The sequence below is a fragment of the Mercenaria mercenaria genome, chromosome 14, assembly GCF_021730395.1.
Source record: "Mercenaria mercenaria strain notata chromosome 14, MADL_Memer_1, whole genome shotgun sequence".
Taxonomy (NCBI): Eukaryota; Metazoa; Mollusca; class Bivalvia; order Venerida; family Veneridae; genus Mercenaria; species Mercenaria mercenaria.
Window position 1 is genome coordinate 31,678,977 of NC_069374.1, and position 20,331 is coordinate 31,699,307.

At 34.7% G+C, this 20,331-nt stretch overlaps 1 protein-coding gene and 1 long non-coding RNA gene across 2 annotated transcripts in view; both read left to right on the forward strand.

Moving 5' to 3' along the window:
• The first annotated feature begins 4,191 nt into the window (after positions 1-4,191).
• On the forward strand, positions 4,192-7,904 carry LOC128548427 (uncharacterized). Its single transcript, XR_008367039.1, has 2 exons — positions 4,192-6,283; positions 7,032-7,904. It is a non-coding gene; the product is annotated as an uncharacterized LOC128548427 (long non-coding RNA).
• A 3,237-nt stretch (positions 7,905-11,141) lies between these two features.
• The window catches only part of LOC123527175 (lisH domain-containing protein ARMC9-like), an 80,069-nt gene continuing 70,879 nt past the window's right edge, over positions 11,142-20,331 (forward strand). The window contains exon 1 of the mRNA XM_053523175.1: positions 11,142-19,392. The gene's annotated coding sequence lies outside the window, so the exon portion shown is untranslated. The remainder of the gene's footprint in view (positions 19,393-20,331) is intronic.

Below are 20,331 nucleotides of genomic sequence, written 5' to 3' on the forward strand. Positions count from 1 at the left end.
TTTTGTATTGTATTTTTTCTTGTTCTTGTTTTATTACATTATGTATTTTCTTACCAATGTGTTCGTTTATCAAGAGCTTACATGAATATGACACATGCATGAGTTTCCTATGGTAATTACATTAAATGATCGATGTTATTGGAAATACATATTACTCAGTCTGTGATCAGAATACAAAATGTACTGAAATGTGCTGATGTCTTTCCCTAGCGATATTAAAACGTAGAATCTAAATGGCTTATGTGTGATCTTATGCACATAGATTTTTTGAGATGCTTTCATAGTTATGCTTTAATAAATTTTACTGACATATAGCTATGAGAACAAATAAATGCAAAATGAAAGTACTATGCAAATGCCTGATAAGTTATTGCCAATATAATGATGCAAGATCATCTGCAATGCAGGTGCGAGAAACAATTACTAATAAGACGTCACGCTTGACATGAGATTTTCTCGAAATCTCGTTTGCCGCATTTGGGCCAAAAGTCTCGTGGCTTGGCACATATAAGTATCACCCTTTATTTGTTACGGAAAATGGCATGATATCTGGTTTCTTTAAAGAGTTGTCTGCAAAAGTACATCATATTTGTCTAATATAGAGGTTAGTTCCCTTGTTATAAAGCCTTTGATTCAGCAGGGAGGGAAATTAATACCTAGAATAATTTAATTGTCTGTTTCTTGTTGATAATTTAGGACAATTTAAGATACGCTTTGGTTGCTCATGGAATCCCCACACTGTACTTAATATTTTGCCCGTTTAAAATATTGGTAAGTTAAGTCTATTTGAGGACAACAATAGAGTTTTACATATATTGTTATCTCAAGACAATTTGAGACAATAGATCCTCATAGAAAGTACCATGTTAACCCTTACCCCGCTAAATTTCTAAAATGGACTGGTCCATCATTCAATTTGGGCAGTATCATTTGTTATTCGAAGGGGTGTTCACTGAAAATTTACTCACTGAATAGCGAACAGTGCAGACCATGATCAGCCTGCACGGATGTGCAGGCTGGTCTTGGTCTGCACTGGTCGCAAATCTAGCATCACTTGCGTTAATGCTCAATCGGGTACGCAACATAGTATGGTTATCCTTATGAGTAATGAGAGAAAAAAAACATGCTAAAGCAACGCACCCTGCCGCTGCTTAGAGTGAACTAAACAAAGATCCGTTTCAATAACTTTAGCTTTGTTTTTTATTTTATCAATATATTTGATATCAAAACAAAACTGTCATTGTTCGAACAGACATTAATTCGTCACTTTGACGAAACAGTCATAACATCTCAATTTTACAAGCGCTTAACCTTGTTTATCCTAAATATCGCACGCACCATCAAGGTCACATATATTTCTTAGATATACTTATAGGACTAGTGATTTGATACATTTTCCTGACAACGACACAGTTTTAAAAGCAAATTTGCATTAACCAGGAGTAATAAAAGTATGTATCTTGCAGGACAAGAAATAACACACCTTGAATGGTTTACTTTATGCGATAAAAGTCATAAAAATTATATGAAATATTGAGTGTGCGGAACACCTATGTATATGTGTAGAGTAAAGCCTAGATTACCGATACACTTGTCGCTTTTCAGGAATGTGACAACCGCTGCGGACACTTTCTTCAGTGTCTCATAAGGATAAGAGATCATTGGAGAAAAAAGTACATTGACCCATGTTATTACATTATACATTTTTAAAGCATATACGTAAAAGCATACGTGAACAAAATAGGGTCAACCTTTTCCAAGTTTATATTATTATATAAATGTGCAGCATCCTTGGTCAAATTAACGATGTGAAGACGCTACTGCACAAAATTTTCAGAGCTTTAAATATATTTACAGTTACTTCAATGGAAAAGTCTCTTGAATTTCATAAAGCATATCATAATTACATCTTCTAACAAATTCCAGTAGTTCCGTTACTGACGCCAACAGGGTTGAATGTATATACTGGTAAGACTTATTTATTTATTTATTTATTTATTTATTTATGTATTCATTTTGTTTGGTTTAGAGACTTAATTTAGGTTATAGGGCGATTTTTCCAGCTATTAATATGGAGGAAGAGTCCAGGTGGTGTCCCTCCGTGCAGTGTTTCATGAGCGGGCATCTGTGTAGAACCATCCCCAAGTGTGGTTTCGAACCCACACTGGTGACGGGCTAGTGATTCAGTCATCGACCTTAACAATTCGGACACGGAGGCTATCTTATATTAGTAAAAACTTTCTATGTCTGTGTGTAAGTATATAATTATATACATAGTACAGTTATATAGAGAATATTTGTTTGTTTCGGCGTAAGATTTAAATACCTTTCACGAGTGAACACCAGTTGCAATATCTTCACGAGTGGCATCACTATGAGTGAAAATGTAAGACATGGTGTTCATGAGTGAAAGATGTTTTGATCTTACAACCAAATTTTCTTTTTATTTCATGTTTTTACTAAACTTACCCGTTTTTATAGTTTCCTACCAGTGAAAAATATAATTGGTATTTTTCACGATGAAAATATCAGATATATTTGCCTCTAATATGTCAATTATTCATTCAAAAACATGTAATAAAATAGATTAATATCACTATTTCAAGAAAACAAACATAGCAGGTTCTTACAAACATATATTATATGGAACATATTAGACTAGCATCAGCCCTTTAAAATAAATGAGCCACGCTATGAGAAAACCAACATAGTGGGTTTGCGACCAGCATAGATCCAGACCAGCCTGCGCATCCGCGCAGTCTGGTCAGGGTTCATGCTGTTCGCTAACAGTTTCTCTAATTGCAATAGGCTTTGAAAGCGAACAGCATGGATCCTGACCAGACTGCGCGGATGCGCAGGCTGGTCTGGATCCATGCTGGTCGTAAACCCACTATGGGTCGCAAACCCACTATGTTGGTTTTCTTATGACACGGCTCAAATATATCTACCATAAAATTCTCACAAATAGCACTTTCTGAAAAAAAAAATTACAATATCTCTTATCTCTGACTCTTAAGAGATGAGCCTACAGAGAAAAGGGTTTTCTTAGAAATTATCAGTGTCATTATAAAAAAAAAAGAAATAAACTTTATTACAGATTACTTGATCTAAACAGACTTTGTAAGTCTAGAAATATACATATAATTGCAAAAGCAATTGCCATTAATTTCAGAGAAAGTCCACTTACGTTGTTTACTTGTTGACGTAATATAATATCTTTGGTTTTTCTATTTGCAGAATGAAAGGTATGGCAATGTCTACAACTAAGAATGCGTTGGTAGGTGGAAAATAGTTTCTGTTACTAGATACGTAAATAAGATTATTTCTCATCATGGAGACTTGCTCTCTGGTCGGTATTCAATATGATATCAACAAGAAAACTAAATTGAAGCAATACGTTTGTCACACGTTTAAAGATATAATTATATTTTGTAACCATGATGATTTAGTAAGTATATTATACATAATATACACTAAATGCTTGCGGACTAGTAAAAAAGCGTATGTTTGACGTGCATTCATAAAGCATCTTAAATATATATTTTGACTTAAGTTGAAGATTTTACTTAAGTTTATGGTGATTTCAGCTTAAGTCTAAGTAAAAAACTTAAGTCCTATTCATAAAACAGCTTAAACTTAAGATACGTAAGAAATGACTTAAATGGCGTCGTGAGTACGATTAAAGTGTTGTTTTTCAGATAAAAGCACTTTAAACATAATTGTGCATGTTGTATCTTTCTGAAATTAATGTTGTATTTTTTAATGTTTTCGTCCACAATAAAAGCCAAGAATTACTTATTAAGTTGTTTTATGAATAACAAATATACTTAAGTAAAATAGATTTCATACCTAAGTAATACTTAAGTAAATAATCAATTTCTTATACTTATACTTAAGATGCTTTATGAATACGGCCCCAGATCTGTAATGAGAAACATCGCACGTTTTTCAGCAGTAACTACCCGTACTTCTTTGTTGAGTAAAACATTCTATTTAGTGACCTATATCTTATTGTAGTCATAAGCTGTATGGTTACTTTTGTTTTCATCGAATTTGAGACTTAAAAAGACAACTTTCCGAAAACTATGGTTTTACATACTTTTTAAAAGATCCCTTGGAAGCAAACAACATAATAGCAGACGGAATAAGACAAAAAGTAGTATATGCCATCTAAGTAAATTCAACTGCCATTCAGTTACATGTAGATTACCGGGGCCAAAAATTTGGAAATCTATGACTGCTGATTAGATGTTAAGTGTAAGAAATTTCTTTCCAAAAGTACATATCACGTTAGCTCAATGAATATAATCTACGCCCAAATTTGTATTTGAAATATTTGTGAAGTTTTCATTTAATATTTATCAATGAAACCACAAAAAGGCAGGGACACCCACAAACGTCCTTACAAAAAAAACACATCACGAGGTTATTTGACATTAAAGGCGGTTAAGTAAATAAAAGAATGGCAAACAACTGTTATTGCAAATTATTTTGAAATAGCATTTGTCTCTGGGGGAAATATCTGTCAGTAGTATATTATACTTAAAATATATATATTTATATATATATGTGTTAACTACGTACAAAAGGGTTTTACTCTTGGTCGATATATCACAAGGTTCAAATAAGGTGGAATTTGCTTCAAAAGGTTATCTTAGTTTGAACTTGACGGAGTCAAAACTCGAAGAAAAAAAGAGAAAAGAAAAAAAAAGATTACTCATGTAGGAGTACTTTTGTTCGGAAGATTACTAATGAATGAAACAGTCATGCGGTGGGAAAATATCGGCTGGTTATCGGTTCATTGAGAATGTAAGCGAGCCTTTGATTGGTTGTTGTGGACACGGTCGATAGCATTCTCGCACGCGGTGTCAAGGTGAAACATGTGATACTTGAATCAGACGAAAACGTGGTCTCAGTTCAAGTTGGATAGTTTGAAATATTTGAAATAAAATATTTAACGTTTAATTTACTTTAAAATAATTTACACAGGAATTACTTTTTATCTTTGTATTGCCTAAGTGACGCGAGTATCGGTTTATATTGTAATGTAATGCGGATGTACTATATTATGTACGCTATAGATATATTATAATGAAAAAGAAACCGTGGAGGAATTTATTGAAGTTGGAGCTATAATTTATTTACAAACTGCTTGATACAGGATTGGCTTATTTAATCGATGAACCTTTTCAAAACGAATGTAGATATATTATCCATGGGGAGATACTAGCCACGCAGTACCGATATAGGTGCGCAGACACCTACTATAACAAGTTATGAAACATATGTCTCACACAAGGTACGTATATTAATCATTTCCTAGTTTGTGATTTTTGTGATGCTAACTACGCGTAAGTACATCTCTATCTTAGTACTGTATTTTTTTCTAGGACCTTGTTTTTATTAACTATTGTATTGATATCAAGTTCGTTGTGGCTTTTAAAGCCTTTTTTAAATGTCGACAGGATACTTACAGTGTCTGTTATGAAAGTACCTTAAGGGACAGTTTTTAGATACTTTTGGAAGCTGACGCCATGTTTAACGATAAAAATGACTTGACGCAATAGTTGGGTGGGAAAATGGGACATGGCTTATCAACGGAGATTTCGCTGTAATCTAAATAAAGGTATGACCAAATTATTCCTGTATAAAGGATAGTAATGTTTTTATATAGAACATGTTTTTCTTTACGAGCCGAGGATGTTTTTAGCTTTATAACGTTTATTGTGTATTTGCCAACCCGAGCAGTGAATTCTGTACATTTTTGTCATTCCGAAAGAAAACCACAAACGTCATTGGTGTGTTACTGGCAGATGAATAAATATGTGACTTTATACTAGTTTGATATGTAGCGTTAGCAACAAAGGATACAGAATAAACTATTGATAGTACATAAATCGGATGCGTAGTATAGCCTATACCACGAGGACAACTTTAGAACTTGTTCCGTCCTGCTCTTGATCGACCATAAGTACTGTATATTTCTTTTATTACATGTGTTTAACATTTCTGTTTTACTTCTTGTTTACCAGAGACATACGTAATGACTTATACACCAAAATTAAAATTACAAGTTAAATGGTTAAGTTTATATAACGTTCTTTGAACTATTTATGACCTGTACTATATAGATCAAATATTCCCTGACGTAGGTATGGTGGGGAGAGGGTGTAGCACATGGCTTTTGGCATAGAATGAAGATGACTGATTTAAATCACAATGTCGAATTTATATCCCTTTATGAGGAGAGACACACTTTCTTTGTCAACAGGATATTTCGTTGGTAATTGCGCATTTTCTTGTCATTTACGTCATAAGTATTTATATACTTCAACAGTTGACAAATATCTAGTGCGTGTAGTTTAATACGTGATTACAACATTGAACTCAATATATTTCAGTTCAAATATGCTTAAAGGAAACCAATACTGTTATTATGGGTCTTTTTGGGTGTAATAATTTGGGGTACAAGGGAAATAAATCATTTTCTGCTGTGAGAAGTTAAAGCACTAGTGTTATCTGCCAGAAGAGTGTGTGTGAAGAAATACTAATTTTCTATTTCTGTGTAGCTATTCAAAATATAACATTGTTGTGTATTATGGATCAATACTGTAGCAACAGACATGCATATCGCGCGTTTTAATCCATATTGTTTTGCAATTTTCGATTTCATTTACAAGAAACTGCAGCTATGAACTTCTACCCCTGTTACATATTAATACTTTTTGTTAACACCCTTAACCTTTGTCCCCATGCGGGTTAGATCATTTTGTAATAGCTTGCATAACCAAAATCCAGTCATGCATAAACCTCTGCAGCGGAATGACGTAGTTTCTATAGTTGTTTATAGTGCTTGACCGTAAATGACTGCAGTTGTCCAGGTTAAACACCGGTCAATACAAGAGGTTACAGACCCTTTTGTCTGTTGTTTGGATTAAATTATCCATGGAAAGTACAGATTACATGTCGGAAATTATTCTGAAGATTATAATATTGATCACATGTTTATCGCATGTTATTTTTCTTTTCAGAATATGAAATGGGTGCAATTAGATATGATAATGTTATACAGGATAACAAAAGGTTATAATTTCATGTTGTAAGTTTGCAATATAACATGTAAGGTACAATGACTGGATGTGAGGTTAAAATTAAAAAGGTTTAAAGCTACACCGTCGCATAATGAATAGAAACGTTTCGGTAACCTTATGGCATTCGAAAAAGAAACATTAAAGCTATTTACTGTGACTTCGAGCCTATTAAACTTGTTTAACACACAGATACAGTAAATGAACATAACAAATTTTGACATATAAGTTCAAATATGGACTATGGAAAAGTCGCTTGAACTGATGGATGTATACCGTTATCTGACATGAGCTCACTTTTTGTCAGTTGCTGATGTTAACTTGTACTGTATTTTAACCATCAAGGGAAACAACTTCGTAAACCCAAAAATTATACACTTAAGCTCAAATGTTGAACAATTGCAAAACAGTCAAGATATGTATTTGTGAAATAGGAAACTGTTATCATGTCAAGATGTCACTACCCATTTAACTTGATGTGTAAAACGTAATTATCTTTACATATAACCTGTCCATTTTTGGAAAACATTATCTTCACTTCCTTTTTACAAGTCGGCGATTCGAAACTGACGTGTACAATTTTGCCCATCCCAGGACCGGGTTATTTTATATATCTGTACGTTTATGTAATTCATTTATTTCTAAACGCTTGATCACCGAAGGGATATTGCATCATTTGTAAGAACAAGAGTACAAGAGTCTCTTTAATAGTTCTTTTTTTTTTATATTTCTTTAAACAGTTATCGTTAATCTAAATACCAAACGCAATTCGAAGGGGAGTTTTCTGTTATGACACCAATTTATTTTGTTGCCCTGTGCCCTATCCGTCAGTCGCTGCGTAGAACCATCGCGGCGACTTTCTGATGGGCCATACGGCGGCATTATGAAACTTCAGGGCAAACTTCGAGTCATCACCACACCTGCCAACACACTGCGATATCATTTAAAGTTGATACACGTCCCAAGGTTATCCCAGCGCCATCAACTATATAATAGACCGTTACCTACGTCGAGCTTGCTGTATGGTATCATATTTCCACAAGATCTACTGTGCATTTCATCCAGCGTCTAGGCAGCATCACATAACCACAAATAACCAGTATTAATCGACACAAACAAATTTCATCAGACTAGCCATGACATCAGCTGCAAAAACTGACACCTGCTCAGGTTGGCGACACTTTTTCAGACATGACAAATGGCATCATCTGTCTCGTACAGGCATCAACTACAAATAGAGGGGGCCACTTTACCCCGCATCAACTACAAATTTACCCCGCATCAACTACAAATAGAGGGTCGCTTTACCCCGCATCAACTACAAATTTACCCCGCATCAACTACAAAGTCGAGTGAGCATCTCATTACGCACCAACTACAATCGAGGGAGCACTTCATTTGATATCAACTACAAGATCGAGGGGGCACCATATCACGAATCAACTACAAGAGCGAGTGAGCACGTGATCACGCATTCAATAGCTACAAACTCTCAGAAACACTTCGTCACAGATAAGCTATAGGGGCACTTCATTAGGCATCAAGTACAAATTCGAGGGAGCACTTCATCAGACATAAACTGCAAATCGAGAGGGAGGGTGGGGAGGGGGGCATTTTATCGATCGAGGGAGAACGCATCAACCACAAGATCGTGCCGACACACGTTTATATCATACATCAACTACAAGGGAGAACTTAAAATCACGCATCAACTAAACTACAAGACCAAGCCGACACGCTTAATCATACATCAGCTACAAGATCGAAGGAAAACGTTGGGACATAGTTAGCCAAGCATCAATTCAAGATCGACACTTTATTCGGCTAACCAGCTGGTATCAGCAACAAGATGGACACTTTACCCGGCTAGCCAATGGGTATCAACTACAACAGCGACACTTCATTAGGCTAACAAAGCATCAGTTACAAAAGTGGCGCCACAAACCATTAACAAGATAGTAATCAGTGGTATACACCGGAAAGGAACTACTACCTAAGACATTTCCCTCACCATGCCTCAGCATCAGACCCGAGTTATCACCCGCAATTTCAAATAGTTTCTTGCAAACAACAGGTCAGATTTTAGGATGTTGGCTCGAATGTTGAGATAATTTAATTCTTACTTGGGTACTGTTGTTTGAGCTTCACCTTTAATTAAACGGGGCTGACAATGATGCCACGTCTGATTCTTGTCCGATGATTCTGCATCTCTACAAAACACAGACATTGTGAGGAGCCTGAGAGCCTATAGTCAATGGAAAAAAATCTGACGACCTATTTTCGAATGTGTGGTAACAGGTACTAAGAAGCATACAAACCTACTGGATAGTTTAGTAACAGGCACAGAAAAACATGTCAGCCTATAGTCCTAATGAGCGTGGTAACGGATATGGAGAACACTGAACGCCTAATGGTGAATGTGTCGCAGCTAGTACGGAAAATCACGGAAATCTTTCGTTCGACGTATAGCAACAAGCTACCTAGAATCCTTAAAGCCTGTTGGTGAACTTACAGAAGCAAGCTTCGAGAAACCTGAAAGTCTGTGTAAATGAATAGCAATAGGTTTGGAAAGCCATGCAAAATATGTATAGAGAAGCATGACAACCTATTAGTGAATGTATAGCAACAGATGCTGATAACTTTGATTGTGTTATCAACAAGCAAATGAACCATGAATACCTATTGGCGAACGTGTTGCAACATGTTCTGAGAACCATGAAAACCTATTGGTGAACGAAAACCTATCAGTGAATATGCAGCATCAAAAGATGTAGCAGTTGTAAGTGGGAACCATGGAAGCCTGTTGGCGAATATGTAGCAACAGTTACTGAGAACCATGGAAGCCTATTGCTGAAGATGTAGCAACAGTTACTGAGCACCATGGAAGTCTACTGGTGACTATTTAGCAACAGTTACTTAGACAGGTGGATATGTAGGAACTATGAAAGCCTATTGGTGGATATGTAGCAACAGTTACTGAGAACCATGGAAACCTATTGGTGAATATTTAGCAACAATTACTTAGAAACATGGAAGTATATTGGTGAATATGTAGGAACTGTGGACGCCTATTGGTGAATATGTAGCAACAGTTACTGAGAACCATGGAAGCCTATTGCTGAAGATTTAGCAACAGTTACTGAGAACCATGGAAGCATGTTGGTGAATATTTAGCAACAGTTACTGAGAACCATGGAAGTCTATTGGTGAATATGTAGCAACAGTTACTGAGAACCATGGAAGCCTATTGTTGAATATGTAGCAACAGTTACTGAGAACCATGGAAGTCTATTAGTGAATATGTAGCAACAGTTACTGAGAACCATGGAAGTCTATTGGTTAATATGTAGCAGCAGTTACTGAGAACCATGGAAGCCTATTGGTGAATATGTAACAACAGTTACTGAGAACCATTGAAGCATATTGCTGAAGATGTAGCAACAGTTACTGAGCACCATGGAAGCATGTTGGTAAATATGTAGCAACAGTTACTGTCTATTGGCGGAGATGAAGCAGCAAGTCCTGAGAATGGCACATATTATTTAACAACATGTACAAAAAATAACACAATGTATATTGAAAGGTGTATGCCAATGAAGAAATGATTTTTATGAAGACAGAACGTCTTTGTTGAATACAATTTGGTGATAAAGAAAGGTATTTGAGCCGTGCCATGAGAAAATCAAGATAGTGGGTTTGCGGCCAGCATGGATCCAGACCAGCCTGCGCATCCGCGCAGTCTGGTCAGGATCCATGCTGTTCGCTAACAGTTTCTCTATTTGCTATAGGCTCTGAAAGCGAACAGCATGGATCCTGACCAGACTGCGCGGATGCGCAGGCTGGTATGGATCCATGCTGGTCGCAAACCCACTATGTTGGTTTTCTCATGGCGCGGCTCATTTATATATTTACGTGTATATAATTGTTTTGGAGACAGTTGAAGATACTCTCTTGATGAGAATAGAATTATTTTTATCGCAGCTATAACACAGTTGAAATCCTGCGGGTCCTGGACAACTTTGCTGTGAAACCAAACCAAGGGAATATAAAGTAAGTGGTGTCCGGAAACATGAACAAATACTGTCTTTGATTGCCCTGCTACAGAAATGGTGCCAGCGTATGACAACTGCGGATTGTAGACATTTGTTGCACTGATGTTTAACCTGCCAGGCAGTTTAATGGAGAAGTCGTTATCATTTCTTAGATTGTTAACATGTCCTTGGAAACATCCTCTGCACGTGTCACTAACCGGAAAATAATTCTGCCAAATCCCTTGTAGGGCTTCGAATGGTAGGCGTACTGTCAGTTATAAATGTTAACGTTACGTATTTGTTTTATTTTTCTGCGTCGCTATAAACATATTGATAATAACAGATTTATGAAAATGTCAACTTCCAGTGATTTCACAGGGTTGTCAAACCGATACACTCGGAACACTTTTAACCTTTATTCGCATTTATTCGTTTTTCATCACACGTTCTGGTGTGGATTTTTGTCAAAACTAATATGTGATTACAGGGCCCAGGGATGACAAGAGGAGATATGGAGAAGCAATGCAAGAACAGGTATGCATGTACATGTAATCGTTAGTGCATATATAGCAGATATTAATTTTACCTCGTCAGATTTTTGAAAAAAAATACGATGTATTGTCGTCACTTGATCGTCGGCGTTGGTTAAAATTTGTGTTTATGTCCATCTTTTCTCGAAAAGCTTTGAAACTTTGCACACTTGTTTGGTATCATTGTGTGACTTAGTAGGCCAAGAACCATAACTCTGATATATATTTTGTCAAAATTATGGCCCTTTATGTACTTAGAAAATTTGAGTTTCTTGGTTAAAAGTTTTGTTTAGGTCCACCTTTTCTCAAAAACTGTAAGAGCTACGGCTTTGAAACTTTGCACACTTGTTTGTCATCATTAGTTGACATAGTAAGCCAAAATCCATAACTCTGATATGCATTTTGTCAAAATTATGGCCCTTTATGTACTTAGAAAATTTGGATTTCTTGGTCAACATTTTTGTTTAGGTCCACCTTTTCGCAAAAACTATGAGTTACAGCTTTGAAACTTAGCACACCTGTTTATCATCATAAGATGACTACGTAGGCCAAGAACCACAACTCTAACTGCATTTTGTCAGAATTATGGCCCTTTTTATACTTAATAATTCTGAACTATGACTCTTTTCTTACATACTGACCAGCACTTGCAGACGAGCGATGGCACCCGTAGGAGGTGCTCTTGTTAGAGATATTGTTCGCAGCATACTTGCACATGTATTATTAGAAATATATTAATTCACATATCATTGTATTTTATCACAGTAATAAGTATTATAGATAAATTATTGTATTGGGAAAAGTTTTTTTCTTTTAATTTTAAAGAATGAAAATATCCGTTGCTTTAGTGATTGCAATGCTTCTGATTGACCGGATTTCCTAGTTATATAGGAGCAATAACATATACAAACAAATTTAATTGCATCTAATCAACATTATTTGAAAGATTTTGTATACCCTACAACATTATACAGCTTTGGAAAAAAAATGGTCACAATTTATTTAAATATATGATACTTCAAGACGTTGAAAAATTATTCTTTTTTTTAAAAATAATATATTTAATAAATCATGTCATTTGAAAATTGCCTGAGTGTTAGTCTAAGAGTTTACCAAATTATGCATTATAATTTTCCAACTGTAAATATATCTACTGACATTTCGATGAAGTAATAATAAAAACAACCAACCTAATTACGGAAACGGGAGCGGTCTAAGTGATAGATATCCGATAATTATGATTAATACTGTCGTCGTTGTCGTCTTTACGTTGTTTAATATAATAATAATATTATTATTATCATTGAACTGATATTGTATGAAAAACTACGTTTACCAAATATATACGTTTTACAAGAATGTTTTATTACAGGGTTAATTTTATTTTAATCTGTTATAAAAGAAAATAACAGTTTCAACAAAAGTCTTTTTGTTTTTGTTTTTTTTTTCTGTATAAAACTACACTCTAGTTCTGGTTACTCTTCCCTTTTCTACACTGGGCCAGCTTTAAAAGCCTGTTGCCACCAAACACTTAAACGGCAAAAAGTGGCCAGACGTCTAATTCAAATGTCATTTTTATAACTTTTGTGTCAAAAATAATATTAGTGGGTCATAAAATAAAAACTGGAGATACTTATATAATTATATAAGTGAAGAAGTGTCATTTGTTAATGATTAGATCAAGGTTAATTTTTATACGTCTTTTTTTCTTTATTTAAGAAACAAAGAAGCTTTTAGTTTGATAGATAACTTGTATTGACCGTAATAGCATTTTTTCATAATAATTGCTGCAAAAAACTCATTTTGGATGGGATGGATTTTCTTAAGTAATACAAGTTCTCAGATATAGATAGAAACATTTTTTACATAATAGTGTTATAAATACAAAGATGTATGCATATACGTGTTGGGCTCGAAACTTAGCCCAAATAATAGGACGTTTTGGGACCGCGTGATAACTTTTGACTGTCGCTGTCCCGTCAGAGGGATGACAACTATAAAATAACAGATCATAAAATAAGTAAGGCTAGGCTCGAACTGTGGCCCGCATCATGAAAAACAGGTCTTCTTAGAAAGTCTATGTACATTTTAATATTTACTAAATTAGCATTTAATTACTTGTATTTTTAAAATTCCTGTAGTAAGATTTTAGCTCGCTGTATTTCGAAATTGAGCGATAGAGAGCCATCATCGCCCTCCTGCTGAAATTTTCTATACTTTTGAAATGTTTTTAGATGATGTAGTTGTAAAGTTTTTTCATTTGACTACACTATCCAGTTCCTAACAAAAAATGCATGTACATGTGCACAAATAAATGTTTTTGGTTTAAGTTTTTATTGCCGCGGACGGCCCGGGTTCGATTCCCGACTCAGGCATAGGTTTTTTTTTCTTGATTTGGCATTTTTTTAAAGATTGTTTAAAAACAGAAATTCATATCCTTATGATCATAATATGACCAAACTTCGTTTTTAAAGAAAGATCATTTTTAGCCAAAATCTGGAAGTCAGTGCCTTTAAGTATAACGTACGCATAGGCTTCGAAAACAGTGAAACATTATGATTCGGTTATGATTCGTTAAAGTCTAGGATGTATATATAGGTGTGGATTATAGGTACTTATATTTATCATACATTTCACGTGAAAAACAACAGTATTGATATGAAATATATATAACATGTTTATCTAGAAGATAGCCACTGTTTGGCATCTTAAAATCGTTTTAACATCTCAAATATTTGCTGTGATCGTAGTATTTTAAAATACGGTATGTATTTTAACGAATTTCTGATGTCGCAGGGTAACGAAACCCGATAGAAAAGTTGGCATCCCAGGAAACTGGGATTTGCCGATTATTAACATTCTAAAATATAAAAAATGTGTAGAGTTCTAATTGTAAGAAGTATTTATTCAAAACTAATTCTGAAAATTTTCGTTTAACAGTATTCAGTGTTTTCTTTAATTCCTGTCCAAAACATACCTGAACCCTCCGCAAATAGAGAATTGTAAACCTTAGATACCGCTGTGGAGAGCTATACGAATTTTTCATTACTTGAAGGCGAGAGGATGAGAATATCCGGTTCGGCTTCGGGGACATTTTCGCAGAAATAAGACAAAACGAATGAGATTTTTTCCTGATAGAAGCGTACTTGAAGCCTGGGAAACATAAATGGCGTCTTAATAGTTTCAAACGTGCGCAACAACGAGTCGATATTGTTTTAATAATACTTATATTTTTGAATCGAAAATTTTACTATAAAGAACAAAAACTACGACCAATATAGTTGATTTCTATCCTGTTTTACTTAAGAAAAAAAAAAAAAAAAAAAGAAACAATACACAGATTTACAGACGAATGTTGTCTTCAGCAAGAGAATCATTTTCTTCCCGATTAGTTTTCCTGCACCATTGAAAACACCGGTGTTAAGGAAAGAAACTTCATCAAGGAGCGTAAATTACACAGTTTTTGCAACAAATATTCAGTGTTTCTTTTCTGGTTTGGGCCGTAAAATCGGGATATAATAAATGGAAATTAAATCAGAGTTATGCCATATCTCCATACTCTTTTCATGAAATAAAAGATACTCCACATATTGCAGTTGGGATTACAGTTGGGAAAAGGGGATGGTGCAACACGCAACGAAGTTCAAGTGGTCATAATTAATAACCTCGGCATAGACTGTTTTTGTTCTATAAAAGCTATGAATACCTTTTAAAACCCTTTTAAAAGTATTTTGTGATCAGATGTATAAATAAATCCCAAGTACTATTTAAACCCCAGACGAAATCCGAGAGGACGGCATTTAGTAAGAGTGTAATCAGGTGCATTTGTGCTGAAAGAATCTATTCACTTTTTTCACAAATCCTGACGGTGCAAATTCGGGAGGTATGAAAGCAGACGTACCTTTTTTCGTCTGGTGCTCGCGTGACTTTTCTGAAAGATACCCCCAAAATAATTCAATGATTTCACGGTCTAGGTGACGACAAAGTACTTCTCTAAGGTCTGTGTTACATGCCAGTGTACAGTCTGTTCAGGTGGAAAATCGGGTCTGATTGCTGTAAGTTTGATCATTTTGTAAGTTTGCTAGAAAGTGAAGTGTAAGCTTAACATCCGTATGATTATCCTTTTGGATCACATGGAATTCCGCAACGTTCTGTAAGTTTGATCGTTTTGTAAGTTTGCTAGAAAGTAAAGTGTAAGCTAAACATCCGTATGATTATCCTTTTGGATCACATGGAATTCCGCAACGTTCTGTAAGTTTGATCGTTTTGTAAGTTTGCTAGAAAGTAAAGTGTAAGCTAAACATCCGTATGATTATCCTTTTGGATCACATGGAATTCCGCAACGTTCTGGGCGTACAATTCATTGCTTGTCCTGTTATGTTTATATGGTTTAACTGCATTCCAAATGAGTCTTTCATTGTTTCCTTCATAGAGGATAGTACACGAGTGTCTTTTCAAATCGAATTTATTACACGAGTTCATGAAACTGATAAAATGCGAGGTTATGCCGAGCATTTTATAAATATTGTTCAAATAGTTTAATAAAGTCGATGTAAGAAGACACAAATGTGTTATTTTTTATCACATGTGAAACATCAACATTTCTTCTTTCTTTACGTATTTAAGATCAAATCAGTTCGTCTAACGTCCATATTTTTAAAACGACGTCAGCGTCAAAGCTTCATTACGCTAGTGTAATACAAAAATTATGTAATGGCGTATTTCACTCAAATGACATTAGATATGGGATAAAATTGTTTAACACGACTTTTGCAATGAGTAATATCAACATTTCCTTGTTGGAGTTCTGCGCCGTACTTTCTGCTTGGTCGTGCCTTTCTGATCAAGGATGTACAAATAATCGGACCCGCAATTTTTCTGATTCATTTGCGTCAGGACAAAAAAATGCAATTCTCAAAAAATGTTTTCTATACAGTACTTGTCCCGCTATACGGTTGATTAAATTCATTAGTATTTAATTCATTTGTGACCCACTGGCCTCATTCGATGCAAATGCTCCGCGTAAATAATACAGTTATTATCAATTTAACAGTAGAATAATAATTACGCGCCCATGTTTGAATAATTTTAACAAGCTCGCTGATCTGGAAGTTTTCTTTATCTTTAAATTCTTTGACATGCATTGTTTCCAGATTTTACTGGTGTAACTATCCAGGTATGTCTGCAGCAGGCAGTTTGTATTTTATGTCTCTAACTACATGTTAATCATTTTTAATTTCAGATAATTTATTATTTATAGACTTTTTAAAAATTTGGCAATTTTAATATTAATTATGGTGCAGTAGTTTCTTTCATTTTAAGGCTGATTTTAGAGAATTTTTATATATAGATCTTTAAACATTGTACAGTTTATCATGGGGCCCGTACGGAAGAGAACTACAATTCTGACCATTCGATCTCTGTCTAATTTTGCAGGAGTTAATAGATAGACTTATAATAGATAGATTTTATAAGTCAGTCTAAAAGTCTTATCAAAGGTTGTTAAAAGTTTTTGTACCAGTTTGTTGTAATGTCAGTAAGATTTTTTATAAGGGTCTGGTCAAAAATGTCCAATGATTAAAAATTAGCTAACATACAGTTCTTGTTTAGAAAAAAAACTATCAACATAACTTGTTTTTGTTTGTCTGAAAATTAGTACTTATAAACAATTACTTTTAGCACTAAATTCTTTGTTTGTTAAACTGTATGTGAAATGTAACGAGGAACTTAAGATATAAAGGGAGAGAATAGCAAATTATGGCTTGATCCAGAACATTACGTGGGCCGTACCCATTTACCTTTAAATGTAATTGAAAGTAAGTATTGAGACTTTGATGAGAATAGATGACAATTATTGTTCAATGTCCTTTCCACACAGTGTCTGTGAGTGACCAATCCTCCATAAAAACTATTGTCTATGAAGGTAATTCTATAATTATATGCCAAGCCTTAGTATACTTGTATGTCCTCGGAGATCTCAAAGTTTATTGATCCAAAAAAAAAGGAAAGGCTCTCTGTTAGTGCATTCTTCATTTGTAGATTTTGTAGATTCTTGTAGAACTTCTTTGACAATTTATTTTGTATATGAAAAAAAAAATTGTACTAAAAAAAAATATTGAAATTGGAAAATGACTTGACAATATTAGTTTAAATTAGAAACTAAAAGTTCGCGTTTGGCATACTTATTTTTGCATTAGCATTAATCCTTTTTTATGTAGTTTTTGGGCGTTTTAGGATCCCATACGTGTATTCATAATTTGTGTAATTGGTTATTTTATTATTAGGTAGAGAGGAAAACAAAGGAAAGGAAATTTCAATCAAAATTCATTTTATTCTTTTCAACAAAGACATGCAGCCTTCCTGAGGTTTTATTATGTAGAAATGTAGTTACAAAGCAACATTCGTCCACACCTTGCTGTCGCAAAGCCGACCTGGGAGCGCCATCTCAATTATTTGTGGTTTTACAGCGTACCACTTTCGCGGACTACCACTGTTAAGCGGCCCGGACAGGAGGGGGAACCAAACTTTGTTTTTTGCGGTTTCCGCGGCATCACGAGCACTCTGGTTACCTCGGCTACCTTTGTTTGATATGTTCTTCCTTGTGAACCTCAAAGTAACATATGGTTGCGATTCATGTAGTTAATTGAGTTTTGTGGTTGCGCACACCGGTATAAAGAAAATATGAAAGACAGTTACTATAAACAAGTCTTTATCAAATAGTATATGCATCGGAAGTGGCCTTGTCTTACATGTAGTACTAATTTAGTTTGCGGTTTAAATATTGTTATCAAGTCTCGTTAATTTATTTCAAGTTCAAAGACGAACTGATCATGTAATAAAACCAAGGTTATTTTATTTATCTTTATTCAACTAAAATCTTATTATATAATAAGTAACTTTTCATCTAAAAGATATTACTCTGGTTTGAGAAAAAGATTGTATTAAAGTTCCGTAAGGCTTTAAATGTTTATGTTAAATTCAGATGGAAAAGTTATTCAAATTAATGTTGCATGATTACATTGTTAATAAAGCGCTACTTTTAATACCACACATTAACTTTTACAGTAATGAAAAGCAATAGGTTCAATAAAATTTCCTTCTGTGTTGATCAATATTCAAACCTTTGACAAATATTAAAGAAAATAATTATCATAAATAGGATTTAACAAGAAATCGATGTATTTTATGTTCATTATTGAAAATTTGGCAGCCACATTTTAAACAAAGGCAATATGAGCCTTTAAGCTAATAGATATGCCTTTAGCTTGAGAGAAAAATATACCAGCCTTGAAATTTTGCAGATTTGTCTGAAGAAAGTCTTGCTCATAAGATAACTTGTTGTATTCCTAATCAATTTCTTGTTGCATGTGATATTAAGAAGCTAAGAAACGCCATATATTTTCTAAGACGGAAAATATTTCATTTTCAGCGTGACAATAAGTGCAACGCTATGAACTTTACAGGTTTTGTCTGTTTCACTCTTTGGCATATTCGTTCATGAAAAAATATCAGTTTTTTCCAGCGACATTACTATATTTTGCAACACGTGCAGTTGATGTTGCAGTTAGCAGAGGAAACATTTTGTTTCGAGAGACTTGTAACATTTTTACCATATACCATTGTAAATGCTACATATTTTTATTGCTGTTTTAAGCACCTGCGTTTAGAACTGTCCTGTCATTTCCCAATCCAGAGGCGCTCTATGAAGATCTGCATCTGTAATCCGGAATAATAGTGCGTTATGTAAGTTGCTTTTCTTGATAAACATAAATTATCTGGAGGTTCGTCACATGTCGTTCTTTATTATGAATAATGAAGGATATTTTGATTATATGGTTTACGGTGCAAGGATGAATTATTGAATTTATGTTTATTAGGGATAGATAAAGCTTTGTAACAATGCAATTGGGATGTTTTGCTTTATAATCCAACACCATTTCCATCTAGCCAAGTATTTATAATGGAACAAGACGGATATTGATATAACAGAAGTACATGTATTCGCTTTGGAATCCCGCTTGGTTGGCAGACGCAATTTCTACAGAATAGCTGTATTTTTTCTATATTGTTTTCTGAAACTGAAGATGTGGAAAATGAGATGGTTTTCCAAAAGGCGAAGGGCTGATCAACACAAAAAAGGACGTATTTTCAGTTTAGCCAGTCAGAGTTACATGAACGATGCTGTAGAAATGCTGCGATGGTTAAGATGCTCTGCGAAAACGTCGAAGAAAAACTGAATGAACGGTTCTAGGTACGCAAAAACGAAGGAACTATGAATGAATGGAAGGCTATTTTAGGAACAGACAAGTATACGATAGCGGGAACCCATGAATACCGAACAAAATATGGAATGAATGGAAGGCTATTTATGGAACAGACAATTTTTAAATGGAACCCAGGAGTAATAGGAGAGTTAGAAATATTTACTACGCACGGACATACAAAAAGAAACTACAGGAATCACAAGCGGCAAAAGAAGGATAAGAAAAATGGGATGCGGGCTTAAGTAAGACAAACACAGTATAAACGTGCCATTTTTATCAGTCACTGTGTTTTTATTTAGTCGCAGGACTGGTAGGAATGGAATGCCAAACTGTACATAGCAGCACACAAGCACGCAACCCTCATCGCCCACGTTCTGTTACCATGGAACCATAAAATATACAGACGTCACATGATAGC